Source organism: Lepidochelys olivacea, assembly GCF_965140295.1.
Source record: "Lepidochelys olivacea isolate rLepOli2 genome assembly, chromosome: 1".
In the NCBI taxonomy this organism is placed as follows: Eukaryota; Metazoa; Chordata; order Testudines; family Cheloniidae; genus Lepidochelys; species Lepidochelys olivacea.
Window position 1 is genome coordinate 59580480 of NC_140411.1, and position 20904 is coordinate 59601383.

At 45.2% G+C, this 20904-nt stretch overlaps 1 pseudogene across 1 annotated transcript; it reads right to left on the minus strand.

Moving 5' to 3' along the window:
- Positions 1 to 204: 204 nt before the first annotated feature.
- On the minus strand, positions 205 to 18330 carry LOC311519143 (cysteinyl leukotriene receptor 2 pseudogene; annotated as a pseudogene). Its single transcript, XR_014714679.1, has 3 exons — positions 17793 to 18330; positions 12221 to 12298; positions 205 to 3001 (listed from the first exon to the last, which is right to left on the minus strand). The product of XR_014714679.1 is annotated as a cysteinyl leukotriene receptor 2 pseudogene (transcript).
- Positions 18331 to 20904: the final 2574 nt, after the last annotated feature.

Here is a 20904-nt window from a genome sequence, read left to right on the forward strand (position 1 = left end):
CCTCTCTGCTGACTGCCCTGGGCACCCAAAAGATACTGCTGGATAGGGTCACATGACCACTCTTGTGGCTTCCCTTTGCTTCCCTATCAGAAAGTCATTTTTCTGTGGGGAAGCAAAGAAATCTGTGCTTTAGTCTTGTGAAGAATAGAGTATTGGGAAAAAGAAAAGGAGTACTCGTGGCACCTTAGAGACTAACCAATTTATTTGAGCATAAGCTTTCGTCTGCTACAGATCACTTCATCAGATGCATAAAGCAGAAAGTACAGTGAGGAGATTTTATATACACACAGACCATGAAAAAATATACATTGTAAGGATCACTTAAGAAGAGCTATTACCAGCAGGAGAGTGGGGTGGGTGGAGAGAAAACATGGGGAAAACATTCACACTGCCAGAAATCATGTATTTTGGGTAGATTTGGAGGAGAGGGTGAAAACCTTTCTTCAATCTTGTCTCAAACATGACAGGCTATTTTCATGACAAATGTGGCAAATTTCAACCCAGAAAATTCCTGATATTTGCTCAAAAAGGAGCAGAATCTATTATTGTTTTTCATGTGGTCAAGTCTTTCTATTTGGCCACTATAACTACTTGAAACCTCTCTAAGAGGCCTAATTTTTCATATGTAAAAAACAATGTTTTAAAGGTATTTAGGTACCTAAGGAAACAGATAGATGTCTAGTGGATTTTCAAAAGTGAGAGTTAGGCATGTGGGTGCTTTTGAAAATCCCATTAGGCACTTATCTGTGCTTAAATAAGTTTAAAAGTCTGGCCCTGGACTCCTAAATATCGATTCAGCTGCCTATCTTTAGGTAAGCAACTTCCACAAACTGGCCAATTCTTCAGCTAACTTCCAGCAAAGGGAAGCATAAAAACATTGCAGGGGTCACCTAAAATGGTGACATGTGTAAACAAGAATCCCAAAACACTGTGTGTGTCTGTGTGAATATTGCTCTTATGTTTTAGTAGTCACGTTACTTTATATAATGTCGCAAAGAAATGGTTTGTTGTGGTACTCTTTAAGAGTATGTTTCTTAGAGAAAATCTTAGAAAGTGTGTCTGGAATAAAGGAAGATTCAGAAATGTTTATATGGGTATATATTTGAAAGCCACTGTATTTTTTTGATAAGCTACCTCAGTGGTAGTTATTGAAAAATACTTTGTATTTCTATAGTATCATCCATCCAAGTTTCTCCACACCCTTTTATCCTGAGGCAAGTAGCCCTTCAAAGTGAATTAAGGCTTAACCCACCTATCATGGCCCCCTAAACCCCACCTGAGAGCAATTAGGTACTCCTGGTGGTGGCTTATTGGCCAGTTAGTGATGCAGCACCTGATCCCAATAAAAAGGATGTCTGAGCAGTCTAAGGATGCTCCCTGGATGAGAAAGACAGGGGGGGAAAAAAAAGAGGTGTTACTAAAGAAAAGAGGCCTGAAATTAAAGGTAATGCCTAGGGAGGGAGCAGGGTATTGAAAAGCATTCAGACTCTGCGCTGGGAGTTGGAGTAGCCAATGGAGAGGCAACTCTGAGGGAGAGACCAGAAATCCCAGTTTTGAGGGACAGGTGGATCCAGAATGCAAGGGGCTTGTGGGTGCTTTTGGGGAGAGAAAAGCAGGAGTTTGGAGATGACAAAACTAGAGACCCAGGCTGTTTCCCAAAATTAAAGGTTTATTTTGTCAGTTTGTGTTACCAATAAATGAAGTCCTCTGGAGTAGAGGGCTTTTTAAGGACAAAAGCCTCTGTTTGGCTGGTTTTTACTAGGTGGAAGAGAAATAGGCAGGATCTCAGGGTGGGATCTTGGACCCCTTTACAACCGTTTGTGAAGAAAATTCACAAGATGTTCTGAGATACTATCCACTCTGAATAGCCCCACTTTACAGATTGGGAAATAGAGGTACAGAGTTACGTGATTCACCCCAGGTCACATGGCAAGTGAGTGGCATAGATTAAAAGACCCATGATCTTTCCACCTCCAGTCCTGGGGTTTGACCACGAGAAAATACTCCCATTAAGGAATGTCCATTTGATTCTTCATCCGCTACCTTTTATATATACTTTTGAGTCTCTCTTTAAAGTTTTCTGCAGCAAAGTAATAGAGTACGGGATCTAGGCAACTATTCACTGCAGCGAGGCAATGAGCGATGACTGCTCCTTTAGTCAGCAACTTGCTCAAGTTGTCATTATTGCTTTTCACCAAGTAGACAGTTCTTATTATGTGATATGGCAGGAAACAAAGCAGAAACATGAATAAAGTGATGACGGTCGTTGACACTGCCTTCTTATGAGAGGCTCTTATCTTTGCTTCTGGAGCTCTGGGCTTAAGCAAAGTTTTGATCACAAGCAAATAGCAGCAAATTATTGTGCAAAATGGGAGGATGAAGCCCACTGCCAGGACAACATAGTTCAACGTGAGCACTTTCTGTATGCTTTCTTTTTGGAGATCTAGGCACTTTTCTGGGTACTTCTCGCTGGTGTTTCCACTGAACAGCAGCACGCTGCTAGCTGTCATCACAAAACCCCATATCACCGCACATATGATTTTAGGATACTTGACGGCGGTTAGTTTCAAATGTTTGAAAGGATGAACAATAGCCACAAAACGAACAATGCTCAGCGCAGTTAGAAAATAAATGCTGCAGTACATATTGACATACAAGCTATAAGACACAATCCTGCAAAATATATTCCCAAATACCCAAACAGAGTTCATCAGGTAGTAGGTGGCCCGGAAGGGTAAAGTCCAAACAAACAGGAGGTCTGAAATAGCCAAGTTCAGCATGAAAACATTCACTGAAATCTTTTTCCTGTAAAGCTTCAGGAAAACATATACGGAAAGGCCATTTCCAAAGGCACCCAAGGCAAATATTGTGAGATATATTGTGGGATAAACAGCATACTTGAAGTTGTCAGTGTTGTTGTCCGAGTCTGACATGTTATTGAAGCTGCCAATTTGTCTCATCTCTGAAACTAACTCAATCAAGTGTGAGGTCTTCGGACTTCCTGAAAATAAAAAAAGCTGTTACGAAATGTATACCATGTCATCCCTCAAGTTCAGCATTGTAACCATTTGACTGAAAGTTAAAAGCTGTAAATAGCAGTGGAAAAATAAAAGCTAGTTAAATTAATAACTATTCACCATGCCCCAGTGAATATAGATCAGTTAATGTTTGTATTGAACTTCAACATGTGAAGTGCTATATATGCTAAGTATCATTGTTATTGCAGTTTATGGGTAGTGCATACTGCCTGGCAATATAAAAGCTAAAGTTTCAAGTAAAAGCTTCAAGTTTCAGTCTTCTGGAGGTGAGTGCAGGGCCTACAGCCTCAGCACCTGATCCTGTCCTCTTCTTTGATCATGCAAACTAAGCAAGTGATCACTGGATTAAGTTTAGAAGTGTGTGCAACAAGAGTGATGTAGTGGTGGGAGTCTGCTATAGACCACCGGACCAGGGGGATGAGGTAGATGAGGCTTTCTTCTGGCAGCTCACGGAAGCTACTAGATCGCATACCCTGATTCTCATGGGTGACTTTAATTTTCCTGATATCTGCTGGGAGAGCAATACAGCGGTGCATAGACAATCCAGGAAGTTTTTGGAAAGCGTAGGGGACAATTTCCTGGCGCAAGTGCTAGAGGAGCCAACTGGGGGGGGGCGCTTTTCTTCACCTGCTGCTCACAAACCAGGTAGAATTAGTGGGGGAAGCAAAAGTGGATGGGAATCTGGGAGGCAGTGACCATGAGTTGGTTGAGTTCAGGATCCTGACACAGGGAAGAAAGGTAAGCAGCAGGATACGGACCCTGGACTTCAGGAAAGCAGACTTCGACTCCCTCAGGGAACGGATGGCCAGGATCCCCTGGGGGACTAACTTGAAGGGGAAAGGAGTCCAGGAGAGCTGGCTGTATTTCAAGGACTCCCTGTTGAGGTTACAGGGACAAACCATCCCGATGAGTCGAAAGAATAGTAAATATGGCAGGCGACCAGCTTGGCTTACTGGTGAAATCCTAGCGGATCTTAAACATAAAAAAGAAGCTTACAAGAAGTGGAAGGTTGGACATATGACCAGGGAAGAGTATAAAAATATTGCTCGGGCATGTAGGAATGATATCAGGAGGGCCAAATCGCACCTGGAGCTGCAGCTAGTCAGAGATGTCAAGAGTAACAAGAAGGGTTTCTTCAGGTATGTTGGCAACAAGAAGAAAGCCAAGGAAAGTGTGGGCCCCTTACTGAATGAGGGAGGCAACCTAGTGACAGAGGATGTGGAAAAAGCTAATGTACTCAATGCTTTTTTTGCCTCTGTCTTCACTAACAAGGTCAGCTCCCAGACTGCTGCGCTGGGCATCACAAAATGGGGAAGAGATGGCCAGCCCTCTGTGGAGATAGAGGTGGTTAGGGACTATTTAGAAAAGCTGGACGTGCACAAGTCCATGGGGCCGGACGAGTTGCATCCGAGAGTGCTGAAGGAATTGGCAGCTGTGATTGCAGAGCCATTGGCCATTATCTTTGAAAACTCGTGGCGAACCGGGGAAGTCCCGGATGACTGGAAAAAGGCTAATGTAGTGCCAATCTTTAAAAAAGGGAAGAAGGAGGATCCTGGGAACTACAGGCCAGTCAGCCTCACCTCAGTCCCTGGAAAAATCATGGAGCAGGTCCTCAAAGAATCAATCCTGAAGCACTTGCATGAGAGGAAAGTGATCAGGAACAGCCAGCATGGATTCACCAAGGGAAGGTCATGCCTGACTAATCTAATCGCCTTTTATGATGAGATTACTGGTTCTGTGGATGAAGGGAAAGCAGTGGATGTATTGTTTCTTGACTTTAGCAAAGCTTTTGACACGGTCTCCCACAGTATTCTTGTCAGCAAGTTAAGGAAGTATGGGCTGGATGAATGCACTATAAGGTGGGTAGAAAGCTGGCTAGATTGTCAGGCTCAACGGGTAGTGATCAATGGCTCCATGTCTAGTTGGCAGCCGGTATCAAGTGGAGTGCCCCAAGGGTCGGTCCTGGGGCCGGTTTTGTTCAATATCTTCATAAATGATCTGGAGGATGGTGTGGATTGCACTCTCAGCAAATTTGCGGATGATACTAAACTGGGAGGAGTGGTAGATACGCTGGAGGGGAGGGATAGGATACAGAAGGACCTAGATAAATTGGAGGATTGGGCCAAAAGAAATCTGATGAGGTTCAATAAGGATAAGTGCAAGGTCCTGCACTTAGGACGGAAGAATCCAATGCACCGCTGCAGACTAGGGGCCGAATGGCTAGGCAGCAGTTCTGCGGAAAAGGACCTAGGAGTGACAGTGGACGAGAAGCTGGATATGAGTCAGCAGTGTGCCCTTGTTGCCAAGAAGGCCAATGGCATTTTGGGATGTATAAGTAGGGGCATAGCGAACAGATCGAGGGACGTGATCGTCCCCTTCTATTCGACATTGGTGAGGCCTCATCTGGAGTACTGTGTCCAGTTTTGGGCCCCACACTACAAGAAGGATGTGGATAAATTGGAGAGAGTCCAGCGAAGGGCAACAAAAATGATTAGGGGTCTAGAACACATGACTTATGAGGAGAGGCTGAGGGAGCTGGGATTGTTTAGTCTGCAGAAGAGAAGAATGAGGGGGGATTTGATAGCTGCTTTCAACTACCTGAAAGGGGGTTCCAAAGAGGATGGCTCTAGACTGTTCTCAATGGTAGCAGATGACAGAACGAGGAGTAATGGTCTCAAGTTGCAGTGGGGGAGGTTTAGATTGGATATTAGGAAAAATTTTTCACTATGAGGGTGGTGAGACACTGGAATGCGTTACCTAGGGAGGTAACTGTCCCTCCACCTGGCACATGCCGTGCAGCTGCTCAGGGGAAGCACTGGGCCAGAAGGCTCTACCCCATGCCTTGCTCTGGTTTAATTCTGATATTTGGAGATTTCACTCCAATTCAGGACAAAAGCAAAAGTCAATATCAAAACTTTTCTGTGGCATGAAAAGTTCCAAAACATTTCTATTTTTAAATCTCAGAATATTTTGTTTGGGGTTGATGTTAATCTCTGTGTTCACCTTTACTGCCATGGTGCTTAATAGGCTTTACCATTCCAGGTCTGTCATGGCTCCATTCTCTGCTATGAAGCTTACTTCCACAATGCACCACAATCTCCCACTGTGGCAGAGTCCCATGGGACTCACAGGATACTCTGCAGTGATTCAACCACAGGGACAAGGACTGTGGTGCATAATGGAAGATGCAGTCTTGCCAGGGACCATGGTCCCTATCGAAGATTCAGAACATGAGGGAGCCAGAACTACAACTCCTAGAAGGTGTAATATCAGCTCAAGTGGATAATGGGTTAGCCCAAACCCAAGTGTTTTACACAGAGATTTTTCTGATAGAAGATTATGCTCAAGTTGATATTTTTCCCCCATGGAAAATTGACAAAATCCCATTTTTCAACAGGAACATATTTCACTTGAAGTTTGTCAACCAGTTTCTGTATTAACTTTTATGTAGTCCCTTATATTTTACCACTTCTTCCCTCTCGTGAGCAGAGGTGTGTGTTCTAGCTATAGGAATTCCAGTAAAACATGGCCAGCCTTGTTTTTATGCAATGTATCCAAAACTTGTGTATTTTTAATAACTGAAATTTTGCTATCAAATCATGTTAAATCATTTTAAAAGTTTCTCTTGATTTTATGCCTCCTTCCTGTTACTGATATATCTTTATTCTGTATTTTTCATTGTCTTAATGAGCACAGTGAACATGATGCCCTTGCCTCATTCACTTCTCCAAAGAATTAAGTGCTCCGCTGCCAGAAATCAGCCACTCACATGTGAACAGAGTGGCTGTCCATAGTTGCACACTTCACAGTTCTATAGAATTTTCTCATTAGGATTTGTATTGTACATGTGCAGAGTGATTTTTTAATATGTCATAATCCAATCAAATAAAAACCAGTGTTCACTGGAACAGTTTCTCACTGAGGGCTATTTCCGTACTAAATTGCAGCTTCCTCTCCCCAGCTGATTTGGCATTACAGCAGTGTTTTTAAATAAATAAAAGCTACGGGATATTTTGGTTGGTTGATCAGTCATGGGGAAATGGGTCACTTCACCCTTTCGTATTTGAGATGGCTGAAGTATTTTTGCTCAGCATCTCCCAAAATACTCCTCTTTGGGCAGGTACCAAGTCTGGACAAAATTAGCCCCCACGACCACAAAGACTTGTTTCCATTGCTGAGCCCTCCTGTGCCAGCTGGCTTTTAGGATACTAGATAATTGTCTATAATAATGGAACCAGCTTGTAGGAGCTGGCAGTGATTCTGCACTCAGGCTCACCTAATTATCTGATGTTTTTAAGTGTCAAAGAAAGCCTCAGGGACAAATACTAGTGCAGATTGGAGTTTATGCACATTATGGGACATTCTCCTTCCTTCGGTCTCAATCCAACTCTCACTGAAGTCATTCCATTGACTTCAATGAGAGCTGAACCGGGCCCTTAATAATCCAAGTAAACTCTGTAAACTCTAGTAAACTCTGGATGAACTCACTGTCATATCACTAAAGCATTTCTGAAATAAATATGGGGGTGTGATGTGATATACAAATCTGACACTGGAGAGCAAGGGTTTAAGAATCAGCTCTGGGCCCACACACAAGCTGGAGGCATGGCTTTAAAAAGGGAAGCAGACCAGTTCGGAGGTAGGGAGTGGATGGCTGATCTGAGAGGAAAGTATTACCCAGGAGCTCATTGCCCAGGACCTGACAAAGTGGCTCTGTGCACACCCACAAAGAAGAAGCAGGGGATGGAGTGTGAGGGTCAGAACCTTCATTGAATGATTTACTCTGGGAAGCTGAAGGAGACTGGGGTAGGAAGTGGTCTGGGGAGGAGGGGCAATGGCTTGGCACCACAAGCTGCCACCATTGCCCCCAGGACTGGAGCATGGAGAAGATGGTGGACCTGGGTTCCCCTACCCACTCTGAGTGGACAATACAACAAGAAGAGCCTTCACCTCTGGTGAGAGGCCAGCTGGAAAAGATTGGCTGTTCAAGGACCCAGCTCTCAAAGCCCCAGGGCTATAGGGGAGGACTGGAAACTCTTGGGACAAGGGTTCTAAAGGACAGGAATGTGCTTAAATGGGGAGATGTTCTGCCAACTACCACCTGACCACTAGGCAGCACTGCTGGTGGTTGTGCACCGTCTGCACAGGGACCTCTCTTATCTGCTTTTTAATTCTTTAGACTTAGATGCATAATTATGCCTATACAAGGCTCTAGGAACCTTTGAAAAGTCATTAAAAATACAGATCCTGACTCTGCCATGGCCACATCAATGTAACTCACTTGATTTCATCATAGTTATTAGAGTTGGCTGAAAAATGGCATTTCTTTTCCACAATAAATAAATAAACCTTGCAGTTTCCTGAAGTTTTGTTCTGAAATGGGGCAAAAACCCAAAGTTTCTTGCAGATTGGAAATACCAAAACATTTTGACCTGTAACAGGAAGTGCCCTAGTGGTTATTTTGATATTAATTAGTCATTTCACACAGGAAAGGGAAGAGAGAGGGTGCTGTCTTTAAAAATCTTTCACATACATAAAGCAATGATAGGTAGGGCCCTACCAAATTCACGGTCCATTTTGGTACATTTCACTGTCATCGCATTTTTTTAAAATCTTGAATTTCACAGTTTCAGATATTTAATCTTACATTTCATGGTGTTTCAGAGCAGCTGCATGTGGCTGTTTGTCACCACTATGACAGTGATTCCTTGGTGCACTAGGAGAGGAAATCAGGGACCACAGCTTTGTAGGCCCATCTGAGGTGGCAGCACCTAGGAGGTGCTGGGGGTGAAACCCAACCCCTCCCACCCATTGCTGCTAGCCCCATGCTGTTCTGCACCAGAGTTGGGCCACTGCCCCAGCACCAGCTGCCTTGCTGGTGAAGCCCACACTCCTCACCTGGCTCCTACTTTGGAGGAGTGGGACTGGGCATGGCTGGGCCTGCAAGCAGCAAGGGAGCACGTGGCTGAGCTGCTCTCCACGTGGCTGAGGCCAGACTGCAGCTGTGGCACAGAAGCAGGCAGAGGATGCCCAAGATCACCTCCATGCCCAGCTGGAGAAGGAGTTCTTCTAGTGGGAGGCTGGGGCCATCACCCTGATTCTGGACCATGCTGCAGCTTTAGAGTCCAGGGCCAACCTGCCTTCAGATCCACAGAATGAGGAAGGGAAATAAAGGGGCCCTCAAACCTTTATCCATTAGTTATTAGCTTTGTTATGGTGTTGTTATTTGGGGAGCAGGCCCATAACACCACTACTGAATGCTGGGCCTCCCCAAACACACACACCTGTTATAGGAGGCACCATCATGCTATGCAATTCTTCAGTCTTCTGCCTTGAGTGTTGGGTGGTGGTGTCCACGAGAACTTCTTTGCTATGCACCTAAAGATATCCTAAAGTCACTGTTCCAGAGTTGTTTACTCATTTCCTAGCAAATGTTGTTTTGTTTAGGACAGCGTTTTCCATAACTACAAATGGGAATTTTTATCATCCCTAACTTTTACTCCTTTCCCTGCGGACATTGGGAAGGTTTTTGTGCTCCAACAACACAGAGCTATGCCCGTGGGAGTTTCTGCTCCTGGGAGGGTTACTAAAGCCAGAAAGTCAAAGAGTAAAGGGCAGACAAGCAGTCCACTGGCCCTCCACACTGGGGCTTGGGAAGTAAGTCAATAACCTATCCTCATGTTAGAGTTAAGTTATAGAAACGCATAAAGGTAGCCATTCCAGCAAACAGCATAACTTCTAGTACTGATTTGTGGGCTCACTTACAGGTATAGTAGAACTGATCCAAACTCTTCCCAGTATTCCCCCTTAAGATCCATGCAAATGCCACATGCACACATTCCATACTAACTTTTATGGAGTCAAAGATGGAGGCAGTGACTTTCCTCCCACCTGGGAGTGTGAGTACCAGCATCGACCACATCCATTCCAGAAGCAGCATAGTGGAACAAGGTTTCAGAGGATGTTGATGGTCTCTGGCCAGTGCCTTGCTGTTGAGGCTTAGCCTCATGTGGTGCTGGACTAATTGGAGATGCACCATTCTCCTCCTCACTACCTCTTCCTGCACCCGGAGTGGTTGACTGTGCCCCATGGAAATAGTCCTCTTCAGAGTTGTCTGCCTCAGGCAAAGTGTGGTTTTCTGGTTTCCCTACCACCACCTGCGGCTCTTCATGCTGCATACCACTTCTGGAAGATTGCTTTCTTTTTCACACCCTGAAGTGCTCCATGGAAGACACGGCTTTGCAAACTACAAGCAGACATCTCCCAGATCCACAAACACAACTCTCAGACTGCTCAGCAGGATCAGAAAAAAATCCTCTCTCTTTCTGGGGACAGACAACTGCTGCATACAGTCCCTCTTTCATCTTACAAAACAGGGGGGACAGGGAAAGGCAGCCAGGCTTTCTGGGGGTGACGTGCAATCAATAATTACTCCATCATACAGCAGTAGGGCTCAGAGAAAAAGAGTACCTGTAACCTGCTGTGCTGGGGAACCCTCCCAAAAAGCCACTGACGCAAAGAGAACCAGTCTGCTCTCTCTGCTTGCAGACACAGCCGTGAACAAACCCTCAGTCATGAGGGGTAAGTGGCTAAACTGTACCAGTGTACTCTCAGCCAGTCAACATGTTACAGGCTGCAGGAAAACCCTGAATGAAACCATAAATTTAAAATAAAAACAAACCAAGTTTTTCTGTCAAAAGATTTTGGTAAAATAGTCACGATTTTGCAAAATTTCAGGGTTCTCTAAATTGCTTTTTCTTTTTTTTTTTTTAGTGAAAATATGTTTCACCAAAATATTTTCAGCTAGCTTAAGTGGTTATTCCTGATTTAAACTGATGTTAGTGAGACCAGAATTAGTCTAAACAAAAACACCGAACAATGACAGATCCCACTCACCACACACACAAATTAGGCAAAGAAACTAAAACAACTCTTTCCAGACTTCAGCCATTCACGAGCCCCTATTCAAGTAGGTGAGTAGATTTTAAAGCATCTAATAAAATAACTATCAATATTAAGACTTCTGAACTTAAGAGAAAATAACTTCACACCATGTTTTAATAGAAATGAACACTCCTGAATAGGGTATGTTACGGTGGTATGCATATTACATGTGTAAATATAAAGTTTTCTGGTCTGATTTTCAGAGGTGCAGAGCACCCACAATTCCAACACAAGTCAATGGGAGCTGCTTACAAAGTAGGCTCATGAGCTCAATTTTTCAGAAGTACAATGTACACATTGCTAAATGAATTTCTCAACATGAAATATGAAGTACAGATGATCTGCTGTTTAGCTAAAAAATATTTTGTCTGAATAGGATGTGCTCTTGTGTGAGTTCTCAGAACTATCAGAATTGTAATGCCAAGTACTTAGGCTATGTCATCGCTCAGAGATGTGAAAAAAACCACCCCCCTGAATGACAAAAGTTTTAACAACAAAAAGGGCTGGTGTGGACAGCGCTTCATCGGTGGGAGAGCTCTGTCCTGGCGACAAAGAGCAGCTACCCTGTGTACCTTACAACGGCATGGCTGTGTCAGCACAGTTGTAAGGTGCGCAGTGTGGATGGAGCCTAATTAACGTTATATAACTTACATTAGCCATTGCATTGTCAGAAAACCCAATGTAATAACATTAAACAGCCAACCAAGTCACCATTCACTGGCATACTACGTATCTTTTCAGGATCAGAACTACGAAAACATTACTCATTTATATTTCATTTGTAATTAACATTGTACAGAATTAAATTGGACATTTGTCAAGACATGCATGACATTTTATTCACTCTTCCCACACATGTGCGTATACACACAAAAACAAAAACTCCACCCTTCAAAAGATTACAGTTGACAAAATCTGCAGTTGGCTGCTAGTACAAAGCAAAGGATATTCACTTTGTCAGCTCTCTCAGTAGTTCATTATCTTTCATCTTCCAAAATATTTTTAATTACAAAATCTTACATGGATATCCCTTCTCAAGGAAAACACCCTAGACTAGCTTTAACATACGTGAATCGAGTAGATGCTTAATTTTTCTAGCAACTACAAAACTTCGTGCAAGAAACAGGCGATAACTAAAATTCCTCCTACTCTTATTTTGAATAGTCTTGATCTACTTTTAAGGAAAGGACTAAAGTAATATATATTTATATATATATATAAATTTAACTTTGTCCTACCTCAGTTCTTGTTCCTTTCAGTTAATTCAGTAAGACACTTCCTTCTTCTGCTTTTAGCTATCCAAAACTTGCGGCTTGCTAGCAAGGGTGAAAACAAAACAGAAACATTTACACAAAACCAACAGCAAGAAAGAGGAAGTAAGCAAAATAGTACAGCTTTTATTTTCTTAATAATATTTTGTCAGTTCAGGAACTGGGATTTGTTCTCACGTTGCATTCCATCTCATCTCTCACACAAAGTGCTGAATAAAGCTCTGTGGTTCAGCAACTCCCAGCCACTCACATTTCTAAATATGGGCTTTCAGTAATCAAACATGTCTGAAATGTTAGACTGGCAGTCATTAGAAACTGTTCTCGGGAAATGTAAATGGATATTTCAGTCCCGTCTATATTAGGGAAGGTTTTCAAATCTTTTGACAAAATGGGATGAGCTCCACTCGTGTCAGCAATACTGAGAGCTCTAATGTAGCTGGCCTGTCTGTTGCCACTGGTACCGCGTCACCTAGCTTGGCTTACAGTTCTAGTCTGGCGTTATCAAAGGTGCCATAAGGAGTGGGGTGCCCAATTGCCATTGAATGTCAATGGGAGATGAGCACCTAACTCTGTTAGGCTCCTTTTAAATCTCAGTGCTGTATATAGGGTTGCCAACAGTCCCTTATTACAAGGGATAGCCCTGATTTCTTCATCCCTGTACAACAAGATTAGGAGTTGCTGAGTGCTGCAAAAAGCAGCATGAAATACCTGTGGCGAATGTGGGGGCGTACTGCTTATTATTATAAGTTCATAGATCTCCATGTAAGGGGTGGAATTTGGGGACATAACTAGGAATTCTCTACTTCCAAAGCCCCTTGGAAGCAGTTTGTAAGTTGGAACAGCTCTGAAACTGCTCCAAGTCACTCCTAGGGTTGCCAACCGTCCAGGATTGTCCCAGAGTCTACAGGAATTAAAGCTTAATCTTTAATTAAAGGTTATGTCATGTGATGAAACCTCCAGGAATACGTCCAATAGGGTTCCCAACGCTCCAGGATTGGCCTAGAGTCTCCTGGAATCAGCACTGATCTTCCAATGACTATTGAAAGCAATCCGGGAGATTTTAATAGGATATTTTAAGAAAATGACATTATGAGCGGCGGCGAACCAGCTGAGCAGCGGGGGACAGCAGAGCAGCTCACAGCAGGAGTTTTGCCTGGGACTGGTAAGTATCCGAGTGTGTGTTTGTTTGTTTGCTGAGGAAGTATCCGAGCGTGTGTTTGCTGGGGGGGCAGTGTGAGAGCCTGAGTGAGTGTCTGATTGGGGGCGGCGAACCAGCTGAGCAGCGGGGACAGCAGAGCAGCTCACAGCAGGAGTTTGCCTGGGAGTTCGCCTGGAGTGAGCCCAGTGAGGCTTACGTCTTGCAAACTGCTCTGAGGAAGCTCATAGTAGGAAGGTGATATGGAAGGAGGGGGTTCAGCTGTTGTGACCTGCACTGGATGTTCCATGTTTGTCTTTCTTCCACAGGACAGAAGCGACTTTGTCTGTACAAAGTGCAAGCTGGTCTCCATATTGGAAGAGAAGATTGAAGGTCTGGCGCAACAGATAACAACCCTGCGTTGCATACGAGAAACTGAGGATTTTCTGGACAAAACTCAGGATAGGCTTCTAGGGGCACAAAGCTCTACAGATATAGAGCAGGTTGCACAGAGGAGCCAAGAGGCCAGTGAAGAAGCTTGGCAACGTGTGACCTCCAGAAGAGGTAAGCGGGATGTCCGGGTTCCAGTAACACAGACACAGGTAACTAACCGCTTTCATGTTCTCTCCACAGGTATCGTTGCGGAGAGTGGACCAGATGATATGTCTGGGGCGAGAAAGCAGAAGGAGACTCCGCTGGTTGGAAGGCATGAGATGCTATGTCCTGAGTTTGGGAGTTCCACGACCACCACTCCCAAGAGGAGAAGGCGGGTGGTGGTGGTCGGGGACTCTCTCCTCTGGGGGACTGAGTCATCTATCTGCCGCCCTGACTGGGAAAACCGAGAAGTCTGCTGCTTGCCAGGGGCTAAGATTCGCGATGTGACGGAGAGACTGCCGAGACTCATCAAGCCCTCGGATTGCTACCCCTTCCTGCTTCTCCACGTGGGCACCAATGATACTGCCAAGAATGACCTTGAGCGGATCACTGCGGACTATGTGGCTCTAGGAAGAAGGATAAAGGAGTTGGAGGCGCAAGTGGTGTTCTCGTCCATCCTCCCCGTGGAAGGAAAAGGCCTAGGTAGGGACAGTCGAATCGTGGAAGTCAACGAATGGCTACGCAGGTGGTGTCGGAGAGAAGGCTTTGGATTCTTTGACCATGGGATGGTGTTCCATGAAGGAGGAGTGCTGGGCAGAGACGGGCTCCATCTTACGAAGAGAGGGAAGAGCATCTTTGCCAGCAGGCTGGCTAACCTAGTGAGGAGGGCTTTAAACTAGGTTCACCGGGGGAAGGAGACCAAAGCCCTGAGGTAAGTGGGAAAGCGGGATACCGGGAGGAAGCACAGGCAGGAATGTCTGTGAGGGGAGGGCTCCTGCCTCATACTGGGAATGAGGGGCGATCAACAGGTTATCTCAAGTGCTTATATACAAATGCACAAAGCCTTGGAAACAAGCAGGGAGAACTGGAGGTCCTGGTGATGTCAAGGAACTATGACGTGATCGGAATAACAGAGACTTGGTGGGATAACTCGCATGACTGGAGTACTGTCATGGATGGTTATAAACTGTTCAGGAAGGACAGGCAGGGCAGAAAAGGTGGGGGAGTAGCACTGTATGTAAGGGAGCAGTATGACTGCTCAGAGCTCCGGTACGAAACTGCAGAAAAACCTGAGTGTCTCTGGATTAAGTTTAGAAGTGTGTGCAACAAGAGTGATGTAGTGGTGGGAGTCTGCTATAGACCACCGGACCAGGGGGATGAGGTAGATGAGGCTTTCTTCCGGCAGCTCACGGAAGCTACTAGATCGCATGCCCTGATTCTCATGGGTGACTTTAATTTTCCTGATATCTGCTGGGAGAGCAATACAGCGGTGCATAGACAATCCAGGAAGTTTTTGGAAAGCGTAGGGGACAATTTCCTGGCGCAAGTGCTAGAGGAGCCAACTGGGGGGGGGCGCTTTTCTTGACCTGCTGCTCACAAACCAGGTAGAATTAGTGGGGGAAGCAAAAGTGGATGGGAATCTGGGAGGCAGTGACCATGAGTTGGTTGAGTTCAGGATCCTGACACAGGGAAGAAAGGTAAGCAGCAGGATACGGACCCTGGACTTCAGGAAAGCAGACTTTGACTCCCTCAGGGAACGGATGGCCAGGATCCCCTGGGGGACTAACATGAAGGGGAAAGGAGTCCAGGAGAGCTGGCTGTATTTCAAGGAATCCCTGTTGAGGTTACAGGGACAAACCATCCCGATGAGTCAAAAGAATAGTAAATATGGCAGGTGACCAGCTTGGCTTACTGGTGAAATCCTAGCGGATCTTAAACATAAAAAAGAAGCTTACAAGAAGTGTAAGGTTGGACATATGACCAGGGAAGAGTATAAAAATATTGCTCGGGCATGTAGGAATGGTATCAGGAGGGCCAAATCGCACCTGGAGCTGCAGCTAGTCAGAGATGTCAAGAGTAACAAGAAGGGTTACTTCAGGTATGTTGGCAACAAGAAGAAAGCCAAGGAAAGTGTGGGCCCCTTACTGAATGAGGGAGGCAACCTAGTGACAGAGGATGTGGAAAAAGCTAATGTACTCAATACTTTTTTTGCCTCTGTTTTCACTAACAAGGTCAGCTCCCAGACTGCTGCGCTGGGCATCACAAAATGGGGAAGAGATGGCCAGCCCTCTGTGGAGATAGAGGTGGTTAGGGACTATTTAGAAAAGCTGGACGTGCACAAGTCCATGGGGCCGGACGAGTTGCATCCGAGAGTGCTGAAGGAATTGGCGGCTGTGATTGCAGAGCCATTGGCCATTATCTTTGAAAACTCATGGCGAACCGGGGAAGTCCCGGATGACTGGAAAAAGGCTAATGTAGTGCCAATCTTTAAAAAAGGGAAGAAGGAGGATCCTGGGAACTACAGGCCAGTCAGCCTCACCTCAGTCCCTGGAAAAATCATGGAGCAGGTCCTCAAAGAATCAATCCTGAAGCACTTGCATGAGAGGAAAGTGATCAGGAACAGCCAGCATGGATTCACCAAGGGAAGGTCATGCCTGACTAATCTAATCGCCTTTTATGATGAGATTACTGGTTCTGTGGATGAAGGGAAAGCAGTGGATGTATTGTTTCTTGACTTTAGCAAAGCTTTTGACATGGTCTCCCACAGTATTCTTGTCAGCAAGTTAAGGAAGTATGGGCTGCATGAATGCACTATAAGGTGGGTAGAAAGCTGGCTAGATTGTCGGGCTCAACGGGTAGTGATCAATGGCTCCATGTCTAGTTGGCAGCCGGTATCAAGTGGAGTGCCCCAAGGGTCAGTCCTGGGGCCGGTTTTGTTCAATATCTTCATAAATGATCTGGAGGATGGTGTGGATTGCACTCTCAGCAAATTTGCGGATGATACTAAACTGGGAGGAGTGGTAGATACGCTGGAGGGGAGGGATAGGATACAGAAGGACCTAGATAAATTGGAGGATTGGGCCAAAAGAAATCTGATGAGGTTCAATAAGGATAAGTGCAAGGTCCTGCACTTAGGACGGAAGAACCCAATGCACAGCTACAGACTAGGGACCGAATGGCTAGGCAGCAGTTCTGCGGAAAAGGACCTAGGGGTGACAGTGGACGAGAAGCTGGATATGAGTCAGCAGTGTGCCCTTGTTGCCAAGAAGGCCAATGGCATTTTGGGGTGTATAAGTAGGGGCATAGCGAGCAGATCGAGGGACGTGATCGTCCCCCTCTATTCGACATTGGTGAGGCCTCATCTGGAGTACTGTGTCCAGTTTTGGGCCCCACACTTCAAGAAGGATGTGGATAAATTGGAGAGAGTCCAGTGAAGGGCAACAAAAATGATTAGGGGACTGGAACACATGAGTTATGAGGAGAGGCTGAGGGAGCTGGGATTGTTTAGCCTGCAGAAGAGAAGAATGAGGGGGGATTTGATAGCTGCTTTCAACTACCTGAAAGGGGGTTCCAAAGAGGATGGCTCTAAACTGTTCTTAATGGTAGCAGATGACAGAACGAGGAGTAATGGTCTCAAGTTGCAGTGGGGAGGTTTAGATTGGATATTAGGAAAAACTTTTTCACTAAGAGGGTGGTGAAACACTGGAATGCGTTACCTAGGGAGGTGGTAGAATCTCCTTCCTTAGAGGTTTTTAAGGTCAGGCTTGACAAAGCCCTGGCTGGGATGATTTAACTGGGAATTGGTCCTGCTTCGAGCAGGGGGTTGGACTAGATGACCTTCTGGGGTCCCTTCCAACCCTGATATTCTATGATTCTATGATTCTATGTCATGTGGGGGAGAGGGGAGGGAATCTCCCAGAATAGCTTCAGCTAGAGTTGGCAACACTAACATCCAACCAAAACTGGTAACCCTAGTCACTTCAGGGGTTGGGCAGGCTCCTTCACGGTTCCGTGTCACAGGTCACTTACCTGCCAACGTGTCCTCTCATGGCCAGGCATGGTGTTGCAGTGACTCCACCTCAGTTTCCCCACCAGCCAGCAGTCTGTCCCTGTGACAGTCAGCTTCTTCTCACCACACCAGACAGGTCATTTATAATCTCACCCCTCCTCAGGTAATAAAGAATAATCCCACAGGGCAAAAGCCCAGTGACCCTATATCAGGTCATCAGTCCCAAGCTAAGTTTTATAGTCCTTGCCCCCTTTTCCTCAGAGAGGCTTTCATCTCTCTTTTTCTCAGGTGGGTCGGAGAACACACACCTGCCTTCTCTTCTGGCAGAATCCAGGGATTCTGTGTTTAAGAAGCTAAAACCTGCTCCTTACAATTCCTTGCTGCTTCCCTGGGCTGCTTTCTATCTCCACCTGTCCACCGTCCTTTCCCAGGACTACCTCCGCCAGTACTCTCTCAGGGAAAGGCAAGCTCCTTGTGCAGCTTCCTACCAATCTGCTGCTGAGAAACACCCCTCACGAGTTCTCAGCCTACCCGGCAGCTGTCTTTTCATGCAGCCTTCTTATCCACATTCCTTAGAATGTGTTCTGCTATTTCATGTGGTCACTCTGTATAAATATAATTTTGACCACTCCCTTTCTGGGGATATGCAAATAAAAGATAAATGTGAGGAGCAATATTTCCTTATGCTCCTGCTCTAGCCTCTCCATTGTTAATGCACCAATCAGACTGCATTATGCAGTCCTAATTTGCCCCTTGGATAATGCTGACTTGGAAAATTAGTTTTAGTCTGAAAATAGGTAGGTTTATTGTGATGATAAAGGACAAATTTCTCAAAGGTTGCAGCATATCAATTTATTTGAAGTCACAGGTCATTTTAAAAAAAATTATCCAAATTTGAAATTTTGATTTGTCTATTATTTTTGTCCCCCTCTAGCTTATAATGGCTTCAAATTTTCCCTAGCATTAGATCTTCTGGAACCTTTTATGCTTGAAGAAAATAGGTTAGGATTGAGCACATTTATCAACAATTTTTCTTGAGAGTGGTTTGAGGTCTGAGTCCTACTCAGTTGATATAAATGGAAGGGTTTGATTTAACTAGAAATAAGATAAGGCATAATATGTGTGCAAATATACTGATCTCTTTTGACCAGCTGCAACTTAGGGTCTTTCGATAGCAAAGAACAATTTTCTTCATCTCCTGTGAAAGAGGCATGTGCTTTTGAAAATAAAGGATGAACGCTTTGATGTATGTAGGTGTGGTTTATTATGCAGCTGTGGTTACTTAATTAAATTTGCAACCAACATTCTATAAGAATGAGGTTGATCCTTCCTATAACACAAACAAATCCCAAAGCACAGAAAAATGTTTACATGTTCTGAAAATTTTGATTAATGTTCCTGATCATTTTCATTGATGATTGATCAGCTTAATGAAATCCCATGGGCTTTTGTGACATTGTCATGCTTCTAAAAGCCATTTCTCTGTTGCTTCAACTTCTGTGGGAAGAGGACTGGTGTTCCTATGTGCTATCTGTTGAGTGTATACTTGTTCCTTCTCCCAGGAGTTTACAAATATTTCTCATGGTTATTCAACCTGTGTAATAGCTTTCTCATTAAAAACATCATAGCAACAACCAGTAAAAGTTAATAAAAATGTGGAGAGTGTATAGCATATCCATATGTAAAGAATGTTTCTTTTATCCCCCTTTATCAAAACACACAGGAACCGCAGCATGACTGTGTGCATTTGGGGTAAAAACCTAGTGTGATTACTGGCAGAAGCAGAGATTCAATCATTCCGTCCACTCAATTTATTGAATATTCCCCCACTTTATTCTACTGTAATTAGGTGTATAGCACCTTATAAAAGGGCCGTTTAATATGGAGATGGGAATCCTTTATACACAAATCAGATTATTCACAAGGAACTTTAGAATTCAATTATACATATGCCCAGCCAGTTTATGGGTCCATTCCTGTAAACCCAGCCACAGAGCTTTCACGGAAATCAATGGGAATCCACAAGTGAAGAGCTTGATTTACCCCAAAAGACCAGAAAATATTTGTTGATTTTCCCATCCCCACATATACTAATCTCAGGTCTTGATCCTGTTCCGAGTGCAGCAAAATTCTCATTGCCCTCCATGGTACAAGATCAGGCCCTAACTGAACTTCTTGGGAGTCAAGGGATTGGGATATGATACCAGTCACTGGGGATACAAGAACATACACACATTACTCCTGAGGGTGTTCTGCGCCAAAAAATTAAAAATTCTGTGCCAAAAAAAGAAAACTTGTGCACACAATATTTTAAAATTCTGCAAATTTTATTTGTCAAATAAATATAGAGGCTCCAGCATAGCATTGGGGAGCACAGACCACTGGCTGCACAGTGGTGGGAGATCACTGTGCAGCTCCCCCCCAAGACATGGACTCAATGGTGAGGCTATACCCAACCCTGACACAGCGCAAAGACCGGGCCTGCCCCAGAATCACCACAGGACCCTGTCCCTCCATGCCAGGTGCACCAGATGTGGACAGGCAGGCTCAGCAAGGCAGGATCCAAGCGTGGAGGTGCTTAGTGTGGGGGGATCCAGGTGTGGATTGAGAGGGTTCTGTGTTGGGCAATCTGGATGTGGGTGGCTCAGTGCAGGATTTGGGTGCAGGGAGGAGCACATGGGCTTGTTGCGGGGTTCTGGGTGCAACGGTAATGAGACAATGTAGGGGGATCCAGGTGAAGGTGGTTGGGACTCATCAGGGAGGGGACTGGGTGTGTGTGGGATAGAGCTCGGCAGGGGGGTCTGGGTGTGGGGGCCTCAGTGGGGAGGTCCAGAGATTGGGAGCGTGGGGCTCTGTGGAGTGGGGATCCAAGTGCAGCTGGCTGGGGCTTGGTATCATGGGGATCCAGATGTGGGTGGCTCATTGGAGTGGTCCAGGTGCAGGGGAGTGGAGCTCATCAGTGGAGTTCTGGGGGGCGGGATGGGGGTGAGGCTTGGCCAGAGCGTCTGGGTGCAAGGGGATCTAGATGCATGGGGGATGGGCAGCTGGGGGAGCAGCTCCCTGTACAGTGATCCCTCCCCCTGCAGCTGAGGAGCAATGGGTGCAGCAAGCACTGGTGAGGGGTGGGGGGAG